The 26,139-nt window shown below is 45.7% G+C and overlaps 2 long non-coding RNA genes across 3 annotated transcripts in view; both read right to left on the reverse strand.

Annotated features, from left to right (window-relative positions):
• LOC309645405 overlaps positions 1 to 26,139 on the reverse strand; it is a 925,297-nt gene that overhangs the window by 515,415 nt on the left and 383,743 nt on the right. The window lies entirely within an intron of this gene.
• LOC309645373 overlaps positions 1 to 26,139 on the reverse strand; it is a 247,706-nt gene that overhangs the window by 64,337 nt on the left and 157,230 nt on the right. For both annotated transcript variants that reach the window (XR_014254831.1, XR_014254832.1), the window contains exon 3: positions 9,014 to 9,130. This is a non-coding gene — a long non-coding RNA (uncharacterized lncRNA). The remainder of the gene's footprint in view (positions 1 to 9,013; positions 9,131 to 26,139) is intronic.

Genomic DNA, 26,139 nt, shown 5'->3' on the forward strand with positions numbered 1-26,139 from the left:
GAGATGAAAGCAAATCACATGGATAGTTCACCTATCACAGTGCCTGGCGTGCAAACATTGCCCCATGAATGTCAGTGAGGCACGATCCTGTAGGGCTTAAGTGGATGGGCTCTGGAGCGGGGTTATCTGGATTGATTCCCTGGTTTTATAACTTTCGAGTTCTGTGACCTTAGACAAGCTACAAGCTACTCATCCTTTCTGTGCCTGAGTTTCCTGCTCTTAAAATGAGAAGAAGAATAGAACCTACCTTGTGAGGCATGTTGGTGATGCAGTGAGTTCAATCTGATGCGGGGCTTAGAAGGGTGCATAAGCGTTAGCTCTTGTTGCTGGCAGCCCCACCCTCCTCCTGGAAGGCAGGGCCACGCCCCCAACGCCTTAGCAATCCACACCTCATCCAGCATCCCACCTGGTCGCAACAGAGGAACTGAGTCAAACCGCAATCACCCACCTCAATCCTCCTCCAAACCATGCACCTCCAGCCAGCAGGGAAGATTTTGCCAGACGCAGTCAGATAACACCCACGTCTTCAGTGTCCTTCAATCACCCATCTTCACGTCCCGAGATGGCAAAATCAGAACACTGAGCCGTCTCACTCAGTTGTGCATTTCACAGATGGGGAGAGAGGAGCACAGAGGCCAAGAAACTCCCCTGGAGTCACACAGTAATTACATTTTCTCTCAGCCTGACTTTCCCCGGCAGGAATGGCTGCCCTTGTCAGTTTCTTCCCTTCCTGCTCCAGTCCCAGCCCCTGGGGCTTTGCTGAGCATTGCTCACAAACCAGGGGTGATACTTCACGCCAAGCTCGAGTTGCTGGCGGGCCATGGTCAGCACAGGAGGAGCAGAGGTCTTATATGAGAGGCTCCTCCTTCTGGGGGAAAGGTCCTCTGTGCCCCTCCCCACATTATTGCATTATTGGCTCCAGCTCTGGGCCCAGCAGCCCCTGCAGATTGGGCTGGCCACAGGCTGGGGGCACCTCGATGTGAACTCTGCACCAATTCCTGGATGGGCAGTGAGCGGCAGATTCACATCTTTCACATCCTTTTACCCTCACAGCCACACAGCAAGGCAGCATCTCACTCCTTTCTACAGATGAAGGTGATGAGGTCATGGGACAGGGGAGGAATTGACTTGATCCAGTTTTCACAGTTCACTCGGAGGTTCCAAGGATCCGGTTATAAGTGGAAAGACTGGTCCATAGTGAGAACCGGGAATGCCCGTCGGTTAAGCTGTGTTACCCTGGGGGAGCCATTTCCTCCAACCACACTCAGTTTCCCATCTGAACAATGAAGACTTGGTTAAAGAATCTCCAGGAGAGCGTCCTTTCATCTCTGACATTATCACCAAAAGGGTGATCCCATATATTTGGTAACCCATAGCCACCCCCAAATGAGTCATTCCAGCCGGAGGTCTTGGGGTCCCACTGATTGTTTATTGCTTCTTCCATAAGGTGCATTAAAAAAAAAAAAAAAAAAACACCCTCTTTCTGCTGATTTGCAAGTTGCCTTTAGGTGCACCTGGAGGTGTTCTCTGCCCTTCCTGCCACACATCGCGGATCCTCCTGTGTCCTGACCTGCACTGTCTTCTGCTTGGCTCTGGCTGCAGCCCCTTTGCCTGGACCTACACCTGGAGTTTCTCTTTCCCACTTCCTTGCCTTTTCATTCTCACCCAGCCTGTGGCTATCCCAGGCCTGGACCTCCTAATGCTGCACTTTTAAGTGGTCTCCAGGATTCCTGCTGTTATCGACTTTTGAAGCCAATCATCATCTTATTTGTAAAGCGCTGTGAGAGGTGCAACGGAGTGGAATGATCACCAGCTGAGGAATCAGACACACCCAGGAAGGACGCCAGGCTCTGCCACTCACCAGCCCGGACAAGTTAGGTAGCTTCTCTGAGCCTCAGTTTCCCCATCCTTAAATGGGACTAATGATAGCAATCCCATGGTTGTGAAAACTACATAAGATCATACATGTGCCTGGCACATAGCAAGCTCTCAATAAACCTCAGCTGTGAGTCTTATTAAAGAGCTTGCTGCCCCAATGAGGAGTAAGCAGATGCTGTTGGTACCCTGCTCACTCATCCCGTCATCCGACCCCAGACGTCATCTGCAGACACTTCCTGTGTGCACAAATGTCTACAGGACAGTGCTGGGGAATTAACACCCCAGGAACAGGCCGAAATCACTGAGGAATGGGAGTTGGTCGATACATTTCCGAGCTTCCTCACCCCAGTGCATCAATCCTGAGCTGTGTTCCATGCCACCTCTCAGAAAGCTCCAGTGGGATTGAGCCGCTGTTACCCACAGCCAGAACCTGCTCCCCCTGACTTCCCCCCTCAGCCACAGTTCATCCTGCTGTCCCCTCCCCCATAAACTACTTGCCCCCAAACCTTTATCTCAAGGTCTACTTTGGGGAGAACACAAACTAAGGCAGGAGGCAAATGAGTGAACATTCCACGGCCATCCAGTGAGGTCAGTGCTGTAACGGAGAGAACACGGAAGTAAGGGCATCATTTCAGTTTAAGGGCTGCAGAAAGCAACCTGTTCTGGGAGGTCCCACTGGGAAACGGCTACAGTCATACCCCAAGCACCATCCATTTTTACTGAGTGCCTATTTGGTAGCAGGCACTCTGCCAGGTGCCGGCAATAGTACCCAACTCCTACCCTCCAGAACTCGCAGCCCCGAGAGTGCGGCAAACACTTATAATTCCATGTACCTGTGCTGCAGCAGGAGCCCACTCAGGGACTGGGGTGTGGGGGCCATGTCAGCTGAAGCCTGGGGGACGGATTAGCAGTGGCTGGGCTGTGTGAGGGGAGGGCGCTAGGCTAGGCTGGAAGGGTCTCTGTGTTCTCATCTGTTAGACCCATCGCCAGGAATGACAGATGTGGACACTATCCCCCCCGTAATTAGGACTCGTTAAAAGTTCTGGCTCTTGGGAGCGGGTACTGAGCTATATTTTGGAAACAGCCTAGAATTTGGAGTGTCCGGAATTCCAGCCCTGGCTCAGCCTCTTGTTTCCTAAGTCACTTCATCTCTCTGGATCTCAGTTCACACTTCATAACTTGGAGTCAACAATACATACGGCTCCTGACTGTTGTACAGATGAGATGAAATAAATTCTATCAACACAGTGAGTGGGAGCCAGGAGTTAGTTGGAGGACATACCTGAGAGCACAGTGGGCACTGGGGGGAGATGCTGAATGAAAACCTGAATGTGGACTTAGCTGACCTCTCATGTCCCAGACGTAATATGGGCTTCTTGAGAGACGTGTTTCGAGTGGATGCTTGATGTGGCATCTGCGTGGTGGTGACTCCACCTGCTCTCCTAACCCTGTTTTGGATTCCAAGGTCACTTCCCCTCAGTGAACCCTCACCCCTGAGCCAGCTTCAGAGAAACCCCCTTCAGGGTCCTAAAGCTCTGACGGGGCTGGGATTCAAGGACCCAGTGATGGGCTAAGTGGGCATGTGACCACAGATTCTGAATGCAGAGAATGATCAGTGTTAAAGCTTCAGACGGGTCTAAGATCTACAATGAATTTCATTAGATTCCCTCCAGTTGTTTTGATATAAAAAGTAGAAATCAACCAGAAGCAGCCTTATCAAATAATTTAAACTTCTCATAGAATTTTTCAACATAACAAAAGATCACCCAGTACAAAACAATCTCGTCGATCTAAAGTAATCCTTCTTGGGACTTTCTTGGTGGTCCAGTGGTTAGGACTCTGCGCTCCCAACGCAGGCGGCCCGGGGTTCAATCCCTGGTCAGGGAACTAGATCCCGCATGCGTGCCGCAACTAAAAGATCCTGCATGCCGCAACTAAGACTCGGTGCAGCCAAGTAAATAAATAAATATTTTTTAAAAAAGTAATCCTTCTTATTAATACAAACCCCACACACACAATTGGGCAGGGGAGAGGGTGGGGGTTAGGGTAGAAGTTCACGATGCTTGACCCCTAGGTCAGGGCCAAGATAGCCTCTCTCCCTGGCAGCTCTTTAAGCCATCACTCTGGAAAGGACCCTACATGAGGACTCTTGTCACAGTGAGGTCCAGAACCTCTGACCAGAGACTCAATCTACATGTATTGGGAGAGCAAGAGAGAGCACTGACTCCTGCCACGGAAGCAAGGGTCATTGAGCTGTGAGCTTTTATCCTCAGTAAATCCTACCATGTTGGTATCGGTGTATATGCCAACTGCACTCCTACCATCTGGCTATAGGTTTTACATATGTGCAAATTAGGCACCCCTGGTCCCAATGGTTTCTGGTATTTGCTCTTTGGTATTCACTTCCTCATGTAACCCCACCTCTTGACTGTGGGCTGGATCTAGTCATTTGCTTTTAATGTCTGGAATATGGCAACAGTGGTGGAATGTCACCTCTGAGATGAGGTTACGAAAGATCACAACTCTCCCTCTTGCTGGCACTCTCACTCTGGCTCTTGTGTGCTTGCTCTGATGAAACAAGCTGGAAGTGACCGTGTGGCAAGGAACTGAGGGTGGCCTCCAGGCAACAGCCACCAAGGAATTGAGGCCATAAGTCCAATAGCCTTCAAAGAAATGGATCCTGCCAACAAGTGAGCTGGGAAGCCATCCTTCCCCAGTCAGTCCTTCAGAGGAGCCTGCAGCCTCAGCCAACACCTTTACTGCAGCCTCCAAAAGACCCTAAAGCAAAGGTTAGGTTGTTCCCAGGTTCCTGACCCACAGAAACTGTGTGATAATAAATGTGTGTTGTTTTAAGCTACTCAATTTGGGGGTAAATTGATATGCAGCAATAGCTAATAGTACACCTAGTCTACTGATTCCGAAAACATGTAATTAGAACTCAGAGTCAGGAGTCATACACATAATCATTCTACAGTCAGCAACAGGGAAAAGGCAAGACAAAGAAAATGAGTTTGGGAGATAACCTTGTGTCGCATCACAAATAATAGTAAGCAATATTCCTGGCAAGGAAATCCTGTGCATGCACACCCCCCAGTGAGATTGAATGTCATCTCATTCGATCCACACCACAACCTGTAATGTTGGCACTACTCCAATCCCTGTTTTATAGATGAAGAAATTGAGATTCAGAGAGTTTAAGTAAGTTATCCAAGCTCACAAAGATAGTGCTGAAAACCAGGATTTTAACCTAAGCCTCTCTAACTTCAGAACCTTCCCGCTAAGCACTGCATTATAACCCTGACTAGGCTACAAATAGGGTAGGAGCCCTTTACAGTCTATGAGAAGGAGGGCAAGGGTCCACCCCTGACTCTATTTTCCACATCTATTATGTGAAGTACAGAAGTTCTAAGAGACCACTAAGATCTATGTCTGAGACTGGGGGTGGGGTACAGTGTCAGTAACTCTTTGGTTGAGCCCTATAATCATGCAATAAGATATATGCATCGCAGTTTATTATAACATTAATGACAATAAAGAATGATTAGGAGAAGAATAAAATAAAACTCCTCAGGCAGAGAGAACTGTAGACTTGAAATCAATTGCAGTGAAGGTTGCTGAATTTACAGACTTAAAGGGCCCAGTATCCCAAGGATTTTTCAGATTCTTGGCCTTCCTATACTTTCTCATTCAGATAACCCACAAAAATCTCTGGACAGAAATTCTTTTTTTTTTTTTTTTAATTTTTTTTTTTATTTGACTGCACCTGGTCTTAGTTGCAGCATGTGGGATCTTAGTTCCCTGACCAGGGATTGAACCCGGGCCCCCTGCACTGGGAGTGCAGAGTCTTAACCACTGGACCACCAGGGAAGTATCTGGATAGTAATTCTTTAAGGGGAATCTGATTTTGCATTTAAAACTCCTTAGCCCATCTTATACACTTATTCACTTTTCTGACCTCATCTCCCACTTCTGCCCCAACCACACCTAAGACACACTCTATGTTCCATCCAGTTCAAATTTTGACTATTTCCTCTGGTTTCTATGACTGTTCCACTGTTTAGAATACCGTTTGTCACTTGGCAAACATCTGTTGTTTTACATCTCAATTTGACAATATCTTCCTCTATAAAGCCACTCTGGAAAAACCTTTTGTGCTGTCATGTATTAGTTATCTATTGCTGTGTAACAAATGACCCCTAATGTAGCAGCTTAAAATGACAAGTATTTATTATCTCAGAGTTTCTGGGAGCAGCTTAGCTGGGTGCTTCTGGCTCAAGGTCTTTCTTGAGGTTAGAGTTGAGGTGTCAGCCTGGTCTGCTGACATCTCAAGGCTCAACGGGGGCTGACGGATCCACTTCAGAGCTCACCCCTGTGGTTGGTGTTGGCAGGTTTCATTTCCTCACAGGCTGTTGTACAGAGGGCCTCGTTCCTCACCACTCCTTGGGGGCATAGGTCTGCTCACATTGTGGAAGCTTGCTTCCCTTAACATATGTGATACAGAGAGAGACAGAAAGACAGAGACAGAGGGAGGTGTGTCACTTGTCACAGTCTTTTTATAACCTAACTTCAGACATGACATACATCAGTACTGCCGTATTCATTCATTAGAAGCAAGAGTATAAATCCAGCCCACACTCAAAAGAGGGGATCAGGTGAGGACGTGAATACCAAGAGACAGAGAATCCCTGGAAGCAATCTTAGAGATCGTCTTGTACATAATCACTTCTCATGATCAAGACATTATACTTTTTTATTTATTTGTCTTCTTCCCCTCAGGGACCAGACTGTGAGTACCCAAGTCAGGACTATGTCTTTTTATATAGTTTCCCATTTCTGACACATGCCAGGCAATAAGGAATGAGTGGCCTTGACACTTTCCTGCCCATTGAGCTGCTCTCCCAGAACCTGAATCAGTATGGGGATCTATGTCCTGTTAACCATCACAGAGAATAACAGTCTCTCTGATGATGTGTCTGTCCCTGGAATAAGCCCATTTGCCCAAGAGCTCCCTCCTCTGCCTGCTTTCTTCTGGGTCACTGAATGGAGAGATAATCTTCTTGAAGGCAGCTCCCTGCCCAGGTGTGTTTTAGGGTGACCATTACTTTCCTGGCCAGATTGCTCTCCCCACGCTTCATGACACCTCCCATGAAGACCCCATCCCTCCTTGTGCCTTTCTCTTTCCTGTTGAGTCTGTCTCTCTTTCTTTCATGTCTTCCTTTCTTTCTCTCTTTCCACTGGCCTACTTCACCGAGTCAATTTCCAGTTTGAAGGAAAGCCAGAACATTTTGTTCCTCAGTGTAGTGGTTGTGTACAAGGTGTATGGGAATCAGACTGCTTAGCTTAGAATCCCAGGTCTGCTATTTATACTAGAAGTGTTACCTTAGGCAAGTTATTTAGTTTCTCTGTTCCTCACTTTCTTTATCTGTAAAACTGTGATAATCATAGTAGACATATCTCATAGTGTTGTTGGAAAGATTATGAAATACGAAGAACAGTGCTTGACACACAGTGTTATAAAGATGCTGCTGGACGAATGAATGATTCTGCCAAATAATGTGCCAGAATAAAATTAATAATTACATCTAAGAGGTTAGATGTCCTGTCCAAGGTCACACAGAGAGTTAGTGACAGAGCTGGAAGGAGACCCGGGTCTCCAGACCCCAATTTCTCTGCAACAAGCAGGAAAGCGATACTCTCCAAGCTGATGCTTGGGCCATTCTCAACTCACTACATTTCTTATTCTCTCATAAGGATAAATCAGCACTTAAATGAGCAGCATGAGGTTCCTGTTGATGGAGTCAGCTCACGGTAACATCTTTTTCAGTATGTTGATTAATCACAGGAATCTCAAGCTGCCTGTGAGGCTGGGAAAGCAGGTGACTCTATGCCCATCATGAATTGACACCGACATGGGGCCCAGAGGGTGCTCTAAAGGTTCAGACTGGATCCATACCCATCCATCTTGAAGAACTCCTTTGCTGTCACAATATATTAGCTTCCTTTATTTTTCTTTTCATGATGGCTCTGCTGAGAAATGTTGTCAAATTGGTTTGTCATCTGTAAAATGAGGCTGGAGCTTGCTCCCACCTTGAGGGAAAGGATTGTTTCTTATCTAACCCTGAATGCCCAGCACCTGAGTAGTACCTGGTGATTACATGCTCTGAAGATCTGCTGAGGAATGATCTTTGAAGTCCCTCCCAACTCTAGCATTTAAAAACACCGACAGCAAAGACAGAGACAGAAAAATTAAACTATTGAAAACAGACACAACAACTCAGTGAGTACAGACAGCTCTCTGGGGTCACTCACACACAGGCAAATAGGCTCAAACATCTCAGCAGATTCTGAGGGTACCAGTGGGTTCACTACTTGGTCAACAAATATCCATAGTGATGAGCCCAAGTCACACAGAGAGTTCAGTCTTGCTTAAGGAGGCACTGGCTGGTGTTGTATGATTAACCATGTTAACTGTAGAACACCTGCGCTGAACAGATGATCCTTCAAAGCCCAAAGACCAACAAAACCACAATAAATTCAGCTCAGCTGACATTATTTTGGTATCCACTATGCATCAGATACTTTGTGAGTTTTGGTTCACTGAGAAGTAGACACCCAGATGGGATTAGGTGCAGGACATTCTTGGGGGAAATGCCTATGACAGGTAAAGGGAGCAAGAGCAGGTGGGGAGAGCCCTCAGACAGAGATGCAAGTCTGACACCCATGGGAGAGGGAAGGCAGGATCAAGAAAGAAAAGCTCAGATCACATGCGCTTCTGAGTTAGAGTCAGCCCAGGCATGGAGGAGCTCCATGTCAGGCAAGAATGGTATGGCTCTGGTACTCCTGAAGTGTTTAGTCTTGGGCTAGAAGTGGTCCTAGGGAAGCTTGGCCTGAACCTGAGTGCGGGGAGAATCCAAAGACATAGCAAGGAGGCTGCCGGGTACCCTGCAGCCGGGGCTCTTGAAGGGAGTGGGACATGGACATGGTGGCCACAGACCCTCCTCTGTTTCAGAGGTACAGACCTGCCTAAGATCCAGTACTTTCCTTTGAAGAACTTTCTTTTAAAGGAAGATCATGAACAATGAAAAAAATATGAGAAGGGACTCATGTGGCAGAGAAGAATGAGTCATTAACTTACTTCGGCAAATGATGGTGCCTTGGAGAAGTCTTCAGAGAGGATGTGACCACCGGTCAAAGTGTTGAGGCATCATAGCTGGGAAAGGGTGGCAGAAAGTAGATGACCAGATGGTCTGCCCTATGGGAAAGAACAGATTTTAAGAATCAAACAGCCTCAGTCTGTGAAGAGGCAGCTTGAAAGGGGTCCTAATCAAAGTGCACAATTTTATAAAGAGAGGATAGAAAGTGGAAATGAATTTGCTCATCAAATCTGAGAACCAAGGAATAAGGAGAGAGTGTTTCAGAGCAGATGAGAAAAGGCCTGCTTTACACTGAAGGTTGTCACCTTTTACAGCTAATCAGAAGGAACTGAAGATGCTATATAGCAATGCCCCAGTCATCTGACCCTCCCTGGAGAGGAATTTTTCCATGCATATAAAATGTCCATATGGCAGGATGTGATTCTTTTAGGGAAAACTAAAACATAATCATGTTGGAGAGAAAGCTTTCCAGAATAAGTTGACCAATGCCCTGCCTTCTTAAGCACCATTTAGAAGTTTCCAGGTTGGGACTTCCCTGGCGGTCCAGTGGTTAAGACTTCGCCTTCCAATACAGGGGGTGCGGGTTCGATCCCTGGTCGGGGAGCTAAGATCCCACATGCTTCGCAGCCAAAAAAACCAAAAATGTAAAACAGGAGCAATATTGCAACAAATTCAATAAAGACTTAAAAATAAATAAATAAATAAATAAACGTTTCCAGGTGACTCAGATGAGCATGAGTGACGGTGCTCAGATGTGGTGATATCCTCCCGTCCAATGAAGTGTGGAAGTAGAGAAGCTCCTACACCAAATGGCTCCAAATACTGCACTCCTGAAGTTGCCTTGTCACCGTCTTCATCCACTATCAAGCAATTGGCGTATCCTTCCCCCTCCTTTCAAGGAATTTGCTTATAGGAAATTGAGACACACTATCCCTTCTAATTCATTTCTTCTAATTTCCTTTGGGGTAGAAAACATGATAACCGTTCTCATCGAAATTATATTTAAGATGAGACTGAGTATGTTCTGAAGAACTGAGGTTCTCTTCTATAAGTTGATTGATCCATGGGGAGTCCCTGGCATCTATTTTTGCCACAACCATGAGTTTGTACACATGCGTTGGTGGTAGACGGAGGGGTATTGTTTCTGTCTTGGTTCTGAACTGTATTCTAGATAAGGAGATCCTAGGTGATCTCATCATGATAGACAGTTAAGGGAAACTAGGACTAACATTATTTCATATGCCTCTTCAAACCATGCTCAAAGCTTGAAAGGTAAAACCTGGCTTCGCCTCTGCTTCTAGTTTGTGCCCTTGCTGAAAAGAGTTCAGTGGAGCAGGAACAGCCATGGCGGGGACTAGCAATCCTGATATGTGGGCTTATTACAAAGACCATAGAGACACGGCTGCCCCGCCCCCCATCCCCAAGTACATCAGCGTTCGGGAATGAATGAATGAGCAAAGATGGCTAGAGTTTTAACAATGTGTCAGGCACTGAGTTAGATGTTTTAACATACATTATTTCATTTAAAAGATAAGGAAGCAGAAGCTCAGAGAAATGAGTGGAATTGCCCAAGGTCATGCAGCCGGTAAAGGACAGAGCTGAAGCTAGAAGTGTCAATGCCCTTTCCTTTACATATAATATCTTGAGGAGCCTGGAAATCCCATCCCACGTGGAAGCAGATTGGGTTAAAGGACAGTATTAGCAATTCCACTGTCACTTCCTTCCAAACCAGACATTTGACCCCATCCCTTGGTGCATCCCCAGTGGTCAGCTCGGAGCCCTGTTCCCCATCAGCCTCCGTGGCTCCAACAGTCCACACCTGCTCGGCTTGGAAAAGCATTACATGCCCCCTATAATTTAGCAACTTCAAAACCAGACCCCTCTCTGCCTTTCTCATTTCCCCCCATTATTTACAGCTCACCCTTTCTGACCCAACCAAGAAAACCTGCTCACAACCCTTCAGATGGTTTGTGCTTCCACTTCTTTCTACACCTTCTCATTGGGTATGCATCTGTCTCAATAAAAATACATCTCCCTCTCCTCCGTCCACCTGGACTCTTCTCCTCCTTCAAATCCCTCCTCAAACTCATCTCTGGGGATAACTGGTTAAACTCAGCTAACTCTTCTAGTTCCTTAGCACTTGGAGAAAACATGGACATTCAAGTCAGAAAGAACTGGGTTCTAGACCTAAGGTGACCAGCGACGAGCTGTCTGAAAGGCGAGTCACTTTTTTAAAACCTGTTTCCTTAGCTGTAAAACAGAGATTTAAACACCTGCACCTTGCCCAACCACAGCAGACGCAGTATCTGCTACATCTGAGTGACTGACTTTGGGAGTCAAACTTCAAGAGTCTGAATCCTGGTGATAGTGCCTTGAGCCAATTACTTAGTTTCTCTAAGCCTCAATTTGCTCATCTGCAAAGAGTTGTGAGGACTGCAAAATGAGATAATACATGTAAAACACTCAGCAGAATATCTGCATATTGTAATTGCTCAACAAATGTTAGTTGTCGTTGTTATTATTATTATTTATCACCTACCTCGTCAAGTGAATGTGAAAGCAATTAAAATAAAAGACAATTAAACTAAAATGAGTCAGCAGTGTGCTGATGCTGACTTGTATCAGTTTACGAGACTCCGTAATTTAATGATAGGAACTTTGCAGACAGATCCATGGCAAGTTAGTAGCTTGAGAGCAGCTGTGATGGGAGGAGTTCACTATAAAAATCAACAAGTACAAATCAGGGGTGGTTTGGTTTTTGCTTTTTTCTTTTCTTTTTTCTTTCTTTTTTTTTTTGAGAGTCTATTTTTAAACATTTACCAGCACACCCTTGAACTGTATCTGGAACACAGTAGATATTCTGTGTGTGTGTGTGTGTGTGTGTGTGTGTGTGTGTGTGTGTGCACGTCTTCTGTCCTTTTGCAGTAATTCCAGCCATAATTCATTCCTTTAAGTCCCCACCCATGATAAAGCAGCCCAGCCTCCATGCCTCCTCACTAATGGAGGGGCGCCCTCTAGTGACAGAAAGAGTAATACGCTCTCTGAAATGTCTTCACTACAAGAGGGATCAGTACAAACTACCACCTGGAGGCAGAATCTAACCCTCTGGTTTTGTAAATAAAGTTTTATTGGCACACAGCCACATCCATTCATTTACAAATTGGCTATGTCTGTTTTCACACAACAATGGCAGAATTGACTAGCTGTAACACAGTTCATATGGCCCACAAAGTCCAAAATATTTACTACCTGGCCCTTTACAGAAAACATTTGCAGACCCCAACCTACAGTACAATTGTGTAAGCTGATTTCTTTACTTTTACCTACCTAGGTTCATAGACCTCAATCCTCAGATTTATTGGCTGCATGACATTTGATATCCTATTGTTGTAGACATAGGTCATTTCCAATAACCGTATTATAAACAGTCTTATAGTTGATACTGAGCAGGGCCCTGTGGGGCTCCTGGGCACAAAGCCTTTCTGTGTCCCCCATTTCTTTGATTACAGGAAGTAGCCTTTATTCAGCCTCTATGACCTTCCCTGAGTTTCAAGGGGCAGATTCAAGCAGTTGTTAATTAGGGAAGGGAGGGGATGTGAGACCAGGGAGAAACAAATAGTCAAGAAAAACAATAGTGCAGCCTTGGGGCAAGGTCCTGGTTCCCCATCAAGGGATACACGCAACAGTATCTTTGAGCTGTTTTGCAGATACTGAAACCCCTCCAGGTGGGAGAAGTTAACATAACGAACGACGGTATGCTGCTCACAAGCATGTAGACCCCAAACTAGGTGGAACCTGAAGACTGATGATGCTGACTCCTTACCTCACCACCAACCCATCAGAAGAATGTCCACGAGCTGATCACTCCTTCTTTGAACCATTACTATAAAACTTCTCACTATCCTCTCTAAGTTGGGACACACAGTTTTTCGAGGCAGGAGCCCACTGTGTCTCCCTTTGCCTGGCAAAGTAATAAAGCTATCCTTTTCTACTTCACCCCAAACTCTGTCTTCGAGATTCGATTCGGCACTGGCGTCCAGAGAAGCTGAGCTTTTGGCATCATAGTGAATCTGTTATCATTTCCTTGGAAAAATGTCAAGATATCCCCGAGGTAAAGAGCTCACTCTGTCACCGGAAGAAAAGCACTCACAGAGTCTCTGCTGCTCATTGTCTGTGGGATTTGAAGCAAAGCACTTAACGCTTCCTGAACCTCAGCTCCCTCATCTGTTAAATGGGACTAACAGTATTATTTGCATCCCTGGGTTGCTGTGGGGAGCAAATAAGATCATTTATCAGCTAGCCTTTCCCAAGCTACAAAAACAAGTTCAGTAATGTTGGGTTTTATCACCTGTATAGCCGAGGGAGGTATACATACTTTTCCTCGTGAATCACCTAGGACTCTGTGTGGAGAACACAAATTCTTATTTTGAATGTGCTTCTGAAGCCATTTCCAACCTCCCTGGTCTGGTCCCTAAGTCCCACTTACTCCCTTAGAATGTGAGCTCTTCAGAGCTAAGAGGTGAAGGTTATGCCTGGGGAGGGGTGTGGAGGATGAAGGTCAAGTGCCAGAGGTGGGAAACTCGGGGAACAAGATGTCTTCGACCCGAAGGTGTATTAGAGGCTGAGCCTGAGAAGTGAGGCCCCATTGCTAAAAGGAGGGGCTGGGGGCTCTCTCCTCAGCCTTGCAGGGAAGAGGCATCGGGTGAATGTTCCCAGGAGAGCTGAGAAGCAAGGTCCACACTCATACAGGTGGCACTGTGACCCTCAGGGATATGGTCTGCTCCTCCAGCTTCAAGCCAGCCCCAGGGACAGCTGCTCCCAGCGCCATCCCTGGGGAGGGTGGCCCCCAAAGGATGGCGTTTTCCTTCTTTTCTTTCTGCCAATATCTTTGGCATCCCCTCCTTCCTTTGTCCTTGCTCCCCTCATCCCCAGCAGGCATGCGTGGCTTGTAGTTGGGATATCGGATGCCCACCGTAGCGGATACCCTAAATGCCCCACCAATAGTGCCTGGGCACTGCCTGTTCCCATGCACACAAACCAGGAGACTTCCAACTGAAAACACATGTGAGACACCGCCTGCTTGGCCCGCTGAGCAGGCTGCAAAGGAGCGTTCATGCCTCCCATTCTCAGCAGCAGCCTTCAACCAGTGACTGATGGCAGTGGTAGAAGAACACCTCTGCTCCTTATCCCTTGGTTAGTAGTGTAACGGAGGAATGCTGGACACTCCCTTCCAGAGGTTTCCTGAAGGTTTGCGCCCCAGTTGCCCACAGCGGTAACGTGCAATATGTCTTACCTTTATTGGCTCCTTTTTTCCCCTGTCTTTTCCCCCACTTATATACTTGTGCTCCCCAAGATCCCCACCCAAAGAAACTGCTAGCACTCACTTTCTTATCTCAAGGTCTGCTTCTAGGGTAGCCAATCTAGGACTTCCTGTTATTACCACCTACTTTGTGCCAGACTCTGTGTCAAGCAAATAATAATATAAACTCCTTATAGTGGCCAGCATGGGCTACCTTTATGATCTTACCTTTAATTACTCCCCCACTCACTCACTTTTTTCAGTCACGTGAGCACCTCTGTAGTTCTTCCAACAGGCCAAGCTCTTTCTGGCCACAGGCTCTTTGCACATGCTATTTTCTCTGCTTGGAACACCCTACCCATCCCATTGCCCAGATTTACAGCCTTGGGGTGTTAGCTTAAATGTCACATCTCCAGAGAAGTCTTTTCTAATCACCTTACCTAAGTAGAATCCTCCCTTCACCCCGCTTATTCCATCTCAATATTTTATTTATTTGCTGATTTTACAGCATTCATCAAAATTTGTAATTACGAGCTTCATTGCTTGTTTGCTTCTCTAATAACTATCTTCCTTTCTAGACTGGGCAGGGATGAAATCTGCCTTATTTACTCATATCATTAGTGCCGATCAGAGTACCAAGCACATAGTAATAAGCACTTGATATGTACTTATTGGATCAATGAATAAATGAAGATCGGAGCAGACACATTTTGTCTTCCAGTATCCCTATTTGTGGACTCACCTACCTTGCTCTCACCAAACACTCACATGCATGACTGCAATCTTCTTAGATGTATTACCATGTTTTTTCCTCTTGTGCCCCCAAAGAACTTTAAATCAGTTCATCAAAATATATTTGTTGAGACGACAAATGGAAGTAGAAAGATGAATAATTCAGAAGTTCAGAGCCCTATATCTTCCTTTAGTGCTATTCTACGACCACAGAATAGGAAATGTCTTCCAAGTCTCAGTTTCATCATCTGTACAATGAGCACAATAAACTTGCCTCAATACCACATAGCAGATGGTGTGTGTGAAAGGGGCTTGCAAACTGCAAGGCACCACACAAAACTCTTACTGAATTCCCTTGTGAGGTTTTGTAAATTGCCACACCAATCCCTTGCTTTCAACATGGCAAATAGCAAAATGCTCTAAGCCTTAAGAGTTCCCTTACAGTTATTAGCCGTTCCCCCTGTATTTCATGTTCCCAAGTGCACTTGAGGCAGAAAGCCAGAACAGAAGCTTCCTGAACCAAATGAGGCTTAGTCGAGTATGAGTCCTTAATTGACTCCAGCTGGATTCACTAAGCCAGACTCCTGGTGGGTTGTTTCAGTACTCCGGACAGCTGCAGGACCCACAGCAAGCCCAGAAGGGGCCCCAGGGAGGCATCACAATCTGGTATAGGATATGATCCAGGGGGAGCCTGACTTGATGGGATCTGTCAGTGAAAGGTCAGTAGAGAGAGCAAGGATAGCAGATATGGTAGTTGACCTTGGTTTTGCATGCTGTGAATCCAGGGAAGGCCACAGTTTGAGGGAAGGGGGGAAAGTGGGAGATCTAAATAGGCAAATGAATCTTAAATTTTGTCAACTTCTCACTCATCTGAGACATGAATTCTTGGACACAGGATCACATAGATTGATGTCAGGGAAGATTTCAACAGCCTCCTGAAGTTAGAATCATAGAATTCTCTCTAAGAATCAAATCAAGAGGGAAAGCATGGCCCTTGGTGCCCAATAATCCTGGATCTGAATCTAATCTCCATACCTTACTTGCTGTGTGATTGGTGCAATTTGTTGAACCACTCTGAATTCATATTCCCCATCTACACACTGAGGTAATAATACTTGTAGTATTGAATCACTGTCCTCAATTCAACACCCTTTCCTACATCCACACCTGGCCATGGCCTCATCATGGATACAGCATACTCCCCTGCCCTTTGCTTTTATATTGGTCATGTGACTTTTTTGGTCAATGGTATATGAATGGAAGTGCCATCCACATGAGATGAACATATTCTGGCTGGCTGAGTGACAATAGGATTAGGAGAGAGATATGTGGACCAGAGCCACACCAGCCAACCCATAGACTTACAGTGAGAAGCAAAGCTGTCCCAGCGAAGTTCTGCTTGAGTAAGTCAAGCTCCAGCCAATCCATGTGATGGATTTCAAATGATATGAAATCCACATATCATTTACAGACATGTAAATGATAATAAACTATTCTTTTAAGACACTGAGCTGTGGGGTGGTTTGTTACACAGCAATAGCTAACAGATACAATAGCTAATATTACCCACCTCTAGACAATATGTAAGCTTCCAGTATGGTGTCTGACACGTATGAGAAGCCCAGTAAATGGAGGCCCTTTCTTTCCCTACTCTGAAAGTGAAGTTTGTCTGATGGTTGCTGCTTATCCTGATGTTCCCAGCTTCTGCTTCTGAGACACCCCCAATGACGCTAAGGGGAAGATTATTTTCCTTCCTGTTTCATTTGCCTGGTGCCAATTAAATCAAATTTATGGAATTTGTTCTGGTTGGTAATTACCCCGGGAAATTTATTTTGGACTGTTTAAGAAGACATTTCACTCTCCTCCTCGAATTTACTGCCTGTGGGACAGAATTATGACTGCTTAGTCTCAATTGCAAGGGAAAGAAACTATTGCATTATTTATTTCCTTGTATTTATCAAGACAGGTAAGAGGTATCAGGCTATTCAAATCTCTTATTAGACAGAAGGGAAGTCTCAAGGATGTGGTTTCTCAGGCTGCTATAACTTCCCTATGACCAAGCTCCAACTGAAGCTAATTATATCACTAAGCCCTGAGTGGCCCAACAAGGCCAGGTGACTCATGAGTTTATTCTTTTATGTATTCATTCTTCCATTTTCTCTGCTGTATGAGATAGTGGTGACACACATGAGATCTGGGGGCCCATTGCCTGGGTTCAAAAACTGTCTCTGCCAATTGGCACATGTATGATATTGGGTAAATTACTTAATCCCTATGAGACTCAGTTTCTTTGTCTGTAAAACGAGAATAATAATAACGGTCACCTCATACAGATATGAGGTTAAAGTGACATAGGGCATATAAAGACGTAAAGTGTTCAACACAGAGCCAGGCTTAATAAGGGCTTACTCCATGTTTCCTGTGAACTCTGCTCTGCCCCGGGATACAGGAATGAACAAGACATCACCCATGCCAAGGGGAAGGCACAGTCTTGTGGCAGGAACAGAAAAGTGAGTCAGGCTAAGGACAGAGGGCTTTGGGGGCAAAGAAAGCCCACCCAACCTAGCTTGGGAAGTAGAAAGTCAAGAAGGGCTTTCTGAAGGAGGTGACATTTAAACTGAGTTTTTCTGAATGGTCTCTTTTATTTGCCTTGATCCCTGCCCAGGATCCCACAGTCCCTAGAGCCCCGTTTAGTTCCACATGTACCAGATGGAATGGGAGAGGCACAGAAGGTCTAGAAAGAAAGACAACTGATTCATATTTAAGCCCCTAGGATGAGTCATACGTATTCTAACTTGATCCTCACAAGCCTGCAATGTAGCTCTTTGTTGGTTTCCTTCTATATGTGAGGAAACTGAGACTCAGGGAGGTTGACTTGCCCAGAGTCACACAACTAATAAAAAACAGATCAAGGATTTAAGCCCAGATTTCCCAACTCCAGGCCCATTTCTGTCTTTTTGGTGCTGCCTAGAACATTCTGAAAGGAAAAGAGAACCAGTTATTGGTTTGCTTAAGATGGAAGAGCCAGATCTGCCAATGCATTTCCTCTCAACTATACGTCTGCAATGCAGTTAATATACCATCATCAAATTAATCAAAATCTATGGGGCTTCCCTGGTGGCACAGTGGTTGAGAATCCACTTGCCAATGCAGGGGACACAGGTTCGAGCCCTGGTCCAGGAAGATCCCACATGCCGCAGAGCAACTAAGCCCGTGCGCCATAACTACTGAGCCTGCGCTCTAGAGCCCACGAGCCACAACTGCTGAAGCCCGTGCACCTGGGGCTCGTGCTCTGCAACAGGAGAAGCCACTGCAATGAGAAGCCAGTGCACCGCAACAAAGAGTAGCCCCCGCTCACCACAACTAGAGAAAGCCCGCATGCAGCAACGAAGACCCAATGCAGCCAAAAATAAATAAAATTAATTAATTAATTAATTAATCAAAATCTAAAATGAGTCAGAATTAAAACTTCAACATTCCCAGAGGTTTAGCAAGGGTTCCTCATTCCCTCACCCCCTTGGGGAAAAAAAAGTCAGGAATCCCATTAAGAAAGCATCTTGGGGGCTTCCCTGGTGGCGCAGTGGTTGAGAATCTGCCTGCCAATGCAGGGGACACGGGTTCGAGCCCTGGTCTGGGAAGATCCCACATGCCGCGGAACAACTAGGCCCGTGAGCCACAACTACCGAGCCTGCGCGTCTGGAGCCTGTTCTCCGCAACAAGAGAGGCCGCGATAGTGAGAGGCCCGCGCACCGCGATGAAGAGTGGCCCCCACTTGCCACAACTAGAAAAAGCCCTCGCACAGAAACGAAGACACAAAACAGCCAAAAATAAATACATAAATAAATAAATTAAAAAAAAAAAAAAAAAAGAAAGCATCTTGGTTTAGGGCTGTTATTATTGGGGTGGTAACTTTCTTTGTTGCTCCGAGAATGAAATATGAACTCTCCATTTCCTCTTCCTTTAAATTCAGAACAGAAAACACAAAATACTAAACACATAACAAGGATGTAAATATATTTAACTTTCAAACTATGGCAAATTAAGGTAGAGGGAAGGAAAAGAAAAGGCATGAAATGGGAAGGAAATCATGCAGAGCGAAAAAAAGTGAGGAGGCTGAGAGAAGAAACAGACAACAGACAGGCTGAGCGTGGTTGGAAAAGAAGAGACCCAGAAAGAAGGGAGAGAGACAAATGCAAGAGAAAAAAAGTAGGAGAGTTACAGAAGAGAGGGAAGGTGGTGGGAAAGAAAGAGGGAAACAGAAAACACCAGACTCAGAGAGAGAGGCTGAGAACATTGTGAAACAATTTCAAGCACGACATTGCACTTGGCCGTGGCTTTCCCAATGCGCTCACCTGTTTCCCCTTTAAAGGACCTTTACACAGCAGTGCATCCTACAGGGAAGCAAATTATTCTCGGGACAAATGTAAACACACCTTGAGAAATGGGTGAAATAAAATATAGGGCCAGAGTTTTCTCTGTCTATTAATTTGGGGTGTTGGTAGAAAATCATTTCACTGCATATTCAAGACACTTCCTGGAAGACCAAGGCAATGAACCATTTCCCCTGGAGGCCCTTTTAATCTCTATGACATTGAAAACAACTTCGACAAAATCAGTTCTTAGGTCAAGAAGAGACTAAAGTGACACAGAGCAGAAATCAATGGATTTTTCTGGAATCCTGCAGGTTTTCCTTATGAACTGAGATAACTGGCCATGCTGGCTGACGACTGAGCCCTCCTCTGAGTCTTTAGACATTTTCTTCCTCCTGGAGCACAGGCTCTTGCAGCCCTCTGTGAAATGTAAGCAGAAGGACCTGCTGGAGACCTGGGAAGATAAATAAATTTGGTCTGATACCTGATATTGTGGTCTACGTGGCCACAAGGGCTCAAGTGGCCAGAACCAGTTCTGATCCACCAGACTTAAAGGGTCAGGGTGTGGAAAAGCTTGAGAGAGTCCCCTTGTCCTTCCAAGTCCCTTGGACTCCTCCTCCAAGCCCTCATGCAGTCAGTCAAGGCCAGCCTGGGTCCCTGAGATGAGAGAGTCAGGAGTGGCAAAGGCCTGGAATCTTCCCTACTGCCCCGAGACCCTCCCTGACCTGGGTGAGGAGGAAGAACCTAAGATGTGTGTGTACTCAGCTCCCACCATGGACCCCAGGAGCCACTACCATCTAGGAGGTGGTCAAAGCTAAGAGAATCTTTAGATCACGGTCTTTCATTTTGTTACCCACACAGAAAAAGAAAGAAAAAAACTGAACAAGTAATATATTAATGCAATATCATAAAAATTAAAGCTATGCCAAAATATATAAAATAAAAAGTGAAAGTCCCCCCATCATCCACCACTCCCACCCCTTCCTTCTCCCCACAAGTAACTCTTCATCAGACTCTGGTATGTGGCCTTCCAGATCATTTTTACGCATTTGACACATTTGCCTATATGTGCCAATACATGTGTAGGTTTAGGGATAATTTTGTTTCGGCAAATAGATTGTGCTATATATACAATTCTGTCACTGGCTTTGATATTCAACAATGTATCTCTCCTTGTTTTCTCATATTTCCATGTCAGCACATAAAGTTCCCCTTCATTATCTTTATACGCTACAATAGTTTGACAGATAATTAGCTCGTTGCCAATTTTTCACTATTACAAGCATGGTTGCAATAAACACTCCCAGTACTTAGATCTCTGCACAAGAGCTTCAGGATTTCCGCAGGATCAACAGGTATCTTGAAGGGGAACGGCTGAAGCAATTTTCCACTTAGGGAAACTGAGGTCCAAAAAGGGAGAGTTTCTGGAGGTTACATAACATGTTAGGGGCAGAACTGGGATGAGATGTGAAGGGGTCCGGGTGCCAGGCCAGCCTCCCCCATGACACCATCCTCACTGGGACTGTGAACTTGGACATGCCTGATCGACTCCCAAGGGCTGTGGGATTTCAGACCCAGTACTGAGCAGACAGGAACAAAAGCTCAGAGTGAGACAATTCTAGCATCAGGAGGAAAAGGATGGGGTGGCCAGAAGGTTCCCAGCAGAGGACAGCAAAGGAGCATTGAGTTTAGAATTTAAATCCTCCAACTCCCACCCTGGCTCCTCCCTGCTCCCCCCACCCTCTACCTGAGGCATTTCACATGACTGAGCCTCTGGTTCTTCTACCATAAATGAACAAAATTTCTACCTTCCAGGTTTACTGTGAGAGCTGAACAAAGTGATCTACTGACACCATGGTAAGAGTTTACATTGCCTGAGCTCAACTGTGTGCCAGGGATTCTGCTAAGTACTTTCCCTAAATGACACTCTTTGAGCCTCACAATTCTTTGAGGTCAGTCTCATTTTTGTTCCCATTTTACAGATAAGGAAACTGAAGCACAGAGTAAATCCTTGCCCAAGGTCACCCAGGTAGCAAATGACAGGCCCAGGAGCTGAAGCCAGGCCACGTGGCTCCAGAGCTCAAACTCCCAGCCCTAAGAAAGGGGCTCAAAGCTTGTGGGTGCCCCAACATGGGCATGGAGTCCCCCGGACAGGGCAGAACATGGCTCTGGAGGTACAAGGCCCCAGAGGAGGGATCAGCTTCAATACGCTCAGCCTCAGAGGTTCTGCAGCCCAACCTGCCACATGGGCCTCTCCCCATGGCTGTCCTGTGCTGTAATTAACCAGCCCCACAGAGGCTGCCGGTACCTGGGGCTGGCAGGGTCCTAATGGAAGTGAGCTGGCGGTAATTGCCTCCATCCATCACCTTGGTCCATGGAAGGGGACACAGAGTCTGGCTGGAGATTTAAACAAGCTGTTTCTCTGCAGGAACGAGGGCCAGTGACATAGCCCGGCTTGCGGAGAGTTTGAATAGGCAAGGCAGACCAAAGGACAGAAGACGAGGAGAGAGGAGGAGGGAGAGAAGAAGCAGAGCGAGAGAGAGACAGAGAGACAGAGAGACGAAGACAACGAAAATCAGAAATACGGAAAGATGATGAGCTTGGTAGAAGAGTGAGAAAGGCAGTGTGCCAGGAAAGTGCTTCTCAAACTGAACCCCTTTGGGGATACAGAGATGGGGGGAGAGATATGCACGTGTGTATATGTTATATGTATGTTTGTATATATAAGCAAACACCTATACACAAATATTTATGTGTTCTCATTTTGATGATACCTTAAAAAAAATAAATGTGATCATATTCTGGATGATTCCACCTACAACTCTGGAGCAGAGTACTGCCATCCAATTTAACTATCCAGCCTTCCCCCCCGCCCCCCGCCCTCCTTCAGCCTGTGAAATAGGGATAAGAACCCTTCCTTTTCCAGGTGAGTGTGGACACTGAGTAAGACAATATATATAAAGTACAGAGTACATGTTCCTTAAATAGCTGCTATTATTACTATTCCTGTTTACAAGACGCTCATAAAGAGTAGTTATCCGTGCAGGCTGGGAAAGTGTATTCAGGGGCTTTGAAGAATGAAGTGATCACCAGGTCAAAAAGGAAAGGAGTCAGCTTTCCAAGTAGAAGGGAGGAGGTTCTTGAAACAGGAGTGGTCAGGTGTGCTCCAGGGGACGCTGATGGGGGATGAAGCCAAGGAGGTCAGCAGGAACCAGAACCAGGGGCTCTGGCTTTACGTCCTTGGCTGTGGGATCCAGAGCCTTCCCCAGGTCCCACATTCCCAGGCCCAGAAAGTCCTCCACACTCACCATGTTAGCAGGTAGGGGGATTTCCATGGCAGACCAAAAGAAAGGCATTAAATAGTCGTAGTATTCCTTTTGGAAGTTTCTGTCACTATAAACAGGAGCTGAGTTGTACAATTTGTATTTTACCCAGAACACATGGGGGCATCCATCCTCCCTACCCCCATACACAGTCACAGAATATGAAACAGTCACTTATGCTGTGTTTACTGTATTTAGAGACAAAAGGGACTTTGGTTGAGTATGACGTAAAAACAAATGTGAGGAAGACACTGCCGTAGTTCACCGAGACCCATGTTTTTCTCTTCTTCCTGAGGATGCAAATAGATTGCATTTCTCAGCTTCCCTTCCAATTAAGTGTAGCTACACGTAGCAGACACTATCCATGCTTTGCCCCATCCTCTTGGATTCCATTCACTTTTCCTGCATGTCTATCCTCCTGCTTTGTAGCGCTCTGATTCCAAGGATTTGCCCCTGCAACTTTCTTTTGAGGCTGGTCCTTGGCTAATGGAGCCCTGTACTGGCAGAGAGCCAGAAATGCCTGGGAGTTCCCACGTTTCTGGAATAGCCCTTAGCTGGTGTATGAAAGCCTGGACACCTTGCCTTGAGGTGAGACCTACTCTCAGGTGTAATTCACAATCCAGAGCTCCCCAAAGGATTATGCCAACTTTGGGGACTTTGCCTGAAATGACATCCATGCTCACCCTTTTTCCCTTTCCATTCCTGCCTGCTTCTTTACTGGTTTCTCCTGGGAATACCTCCTAAAGAAATCACCTGCACGTGAGTCCTCGCTGAGGGCCTGCTTCTGGGGACCCCAGCCTAAGCCACCATGTGACTGAATGGACAGGACTGCCACTTCCTGGCCTTACAGAGAAGTCCACCTGTGCTCCTCCCTGTTCTTTTCCCGTCAGGCTGACGGGAATAGAAATAACTCAGAGAGTCACCTCGGAAGACAATTACTGATGATGGCAGAACCTCCAACCGCCTGGACCCTGAATTACTGCAGGGAAGAAAGATTTGTGCCAACCAAGAACGTGATGCTGGGCTGGGAGGTGAGACGGGAACTTCTCCTGTGCTACGCCACTGAAATATTTGTATTTACTTGTTATGGCAGCTCGAGTCACCCACACTAAAATAGAAAGTGACTTTACTTGAGCCCTCAGTGAAGTCTAGAGTGGATGAAAGGCTGTTTAGGAAACCATTTACACCCCCAGGTAGGGCCCCAGGGAGTCTGAACAAGCTGGGCCTGTGAGCTGGGACACCTGTTGCAAAACGACAGGATTTAAGGCCTCTTCCATCAGAACCAGAACTCCCAGAAGACAGCTCTGCATAAACTCCCAAGCACCTAGGATTCTGAGGAAAGGTGACCCTTCACAAAGCAATTCGTACAGTGCCCATGTATTCATAATAAGGGCAAAAATTATTATTAATACATAACTGTTCACAGTTGTCCATTCTCCCTCTGGAGTCTAAGGAAAAATGATTCTTGCTGTCAGAGAAGCTCCCTAAGATCACCTTTGTTGAGGAGACTCTGGATAATAGGCCAGCAAGTGAAAATATTAACAGAAGTCAGAGAGGCTAAAACAACAAACATAAAAAAGAACTAGGACAGTATCACTGGAAGGTCAGAAAGAGAAACAGAGAAGCCACGTGAGCTGGGTATTAGACAGGGTTTAAGAGTTCGGAGTTAGATATAAGGATAAGAAAAAGTTTAACAGGAGCAGCTGCCATCTCGGTAGAAGGTGACAATAACAGCAGTGATCTGGAGAGAGGAATTTTTGTGATGTTTTCTCTGCAATAAAGATGTCCTCCATTACTGGTGTTTCCTTAAGAGACCAAGTATAGACTTGAAACACTCATGATTAATATTTGGTTCCTGGATTGTTCCTGGGAAGGAAACACCATGAGAGACTGGTCCATTTGGAACCCTGGGATATATTAGGATCACACTTCTACTTTCAGGGGTCTCCAGTATTCTGTAGAGGAGTCCAGAACCTTTCATCTCTCCATTCCCATGATTTAACACAAATTTAAAATATCCTAGCCCCGGACTTCCCTGGTGGCGCAGTGGTTAAGAATCCACCTGCCAATTCAGGGACACAGGTTCGAGCCCTGGTCCGGGAAGACCCCACATGCCATAGAGCAACTAAGCCCGTGTGCCACAACTACTGAGCCTGCACTCTAGAGCCCGGGAGCCACAACTACTGAGCCCATGTGCCACAACTACTGAAGTCCGTGCGCCTAGAGCCCGTGCTTCACAACAAGAGAAGCCACTGCAATGAGAAGCCCACGCACCGCAACGAAGAGTAGCCCCTGCTCACCGCAACTAGAGAGAGCCTGCGTGCAGCAACGAAGACCCAACACAGCCATAAATAAATAAATAAATAATAAACACATCATATAAAAATAAATAAATAAATGTAAAGATTTCTGTCTTGTTCATCACTCTCCTTCCAGCACTTCCAAGATTATATGATTGATGGTAGATGTTTAGTAAATGTTTATTGAATGAATAAGTGAAATAATCAATCATATACATCAAATCTGAGTTGATAACAATGACGTCCTCCAGATTAAGCAGATCATAACATTGCCTCATTGCTACTCAGGTGTTCCCACTAACATGTACCTTTTCAAACAAATTTGCCCTGTGCTGACAGGTGGGACCTCTCTTAGATCCTCAGCAGCTAAGAAAGATAAAGATTGGGAAGGGAAGCCAGAGCTGAAACAAACCTCATCTACTTCCTGGATTGCTGGAAAAGCCCCAATTACAAATATCAAAAAGGGTACAAATGCCCTCTTTGCCAAATGAAAATCTAGCATCTGTATTTTTGGTTCACAAAATATACTCCCCTTGCTTCATGTAAGAGGCAAAACTCGGGGACTTCCCTGATGGTCCAGTAGGTAAGACTCCATGCTCCCAATTCAGGAGGCCCATGTTCAATCCCTGTTCGGGGAACTAGATCCCACAGGCATGCCGCAACTAAGAGTCCGAGTGCCACAATGAAGATCCTGAGTGCTGCAACTAAGACCCAGTGCAGCCTAAATAAATAAATAAATAGGCAAAGCACAGACCCTAGAATTGTATATATTCACTCTGGTTACTAGCCAAATGGCTTTGGTCAAGTTATGTAACATATCTGAACCTCAGTTTCCTCATCAGTAAAATGGGCACAACCACATCTACTGCACAGAAAAACTGTGAAGATTAACAGAGATAATTGTAAACTACTGGCCCAATGCCAACAAGGGGCACATCGTAGCAGTTCTAAGAATGCTTGTCTCCTTCCTGGCTGATGGCACAGACACAAAGAGATTAAAAAAAGAAAACTCATTCTGATATTTTCTGGATGATACAAAGAAGAAGGAGCTATGGGTCTTTCATGTCTTTTAAGTTCATCTAA

Source organism: Balaenoptera physalus (assembly GCF_965194825.1).
Source record: "Balaenoptera physalus genome assembly, chromosome: 16".
In the NCBI taxonomy this organism is placed as follows: Eukaryota; Metazoa; Chordata; class Mammalia; order Artiodactyla; family Balaenopteridae; genus Balaenoptera; species Balaenoptera physalus.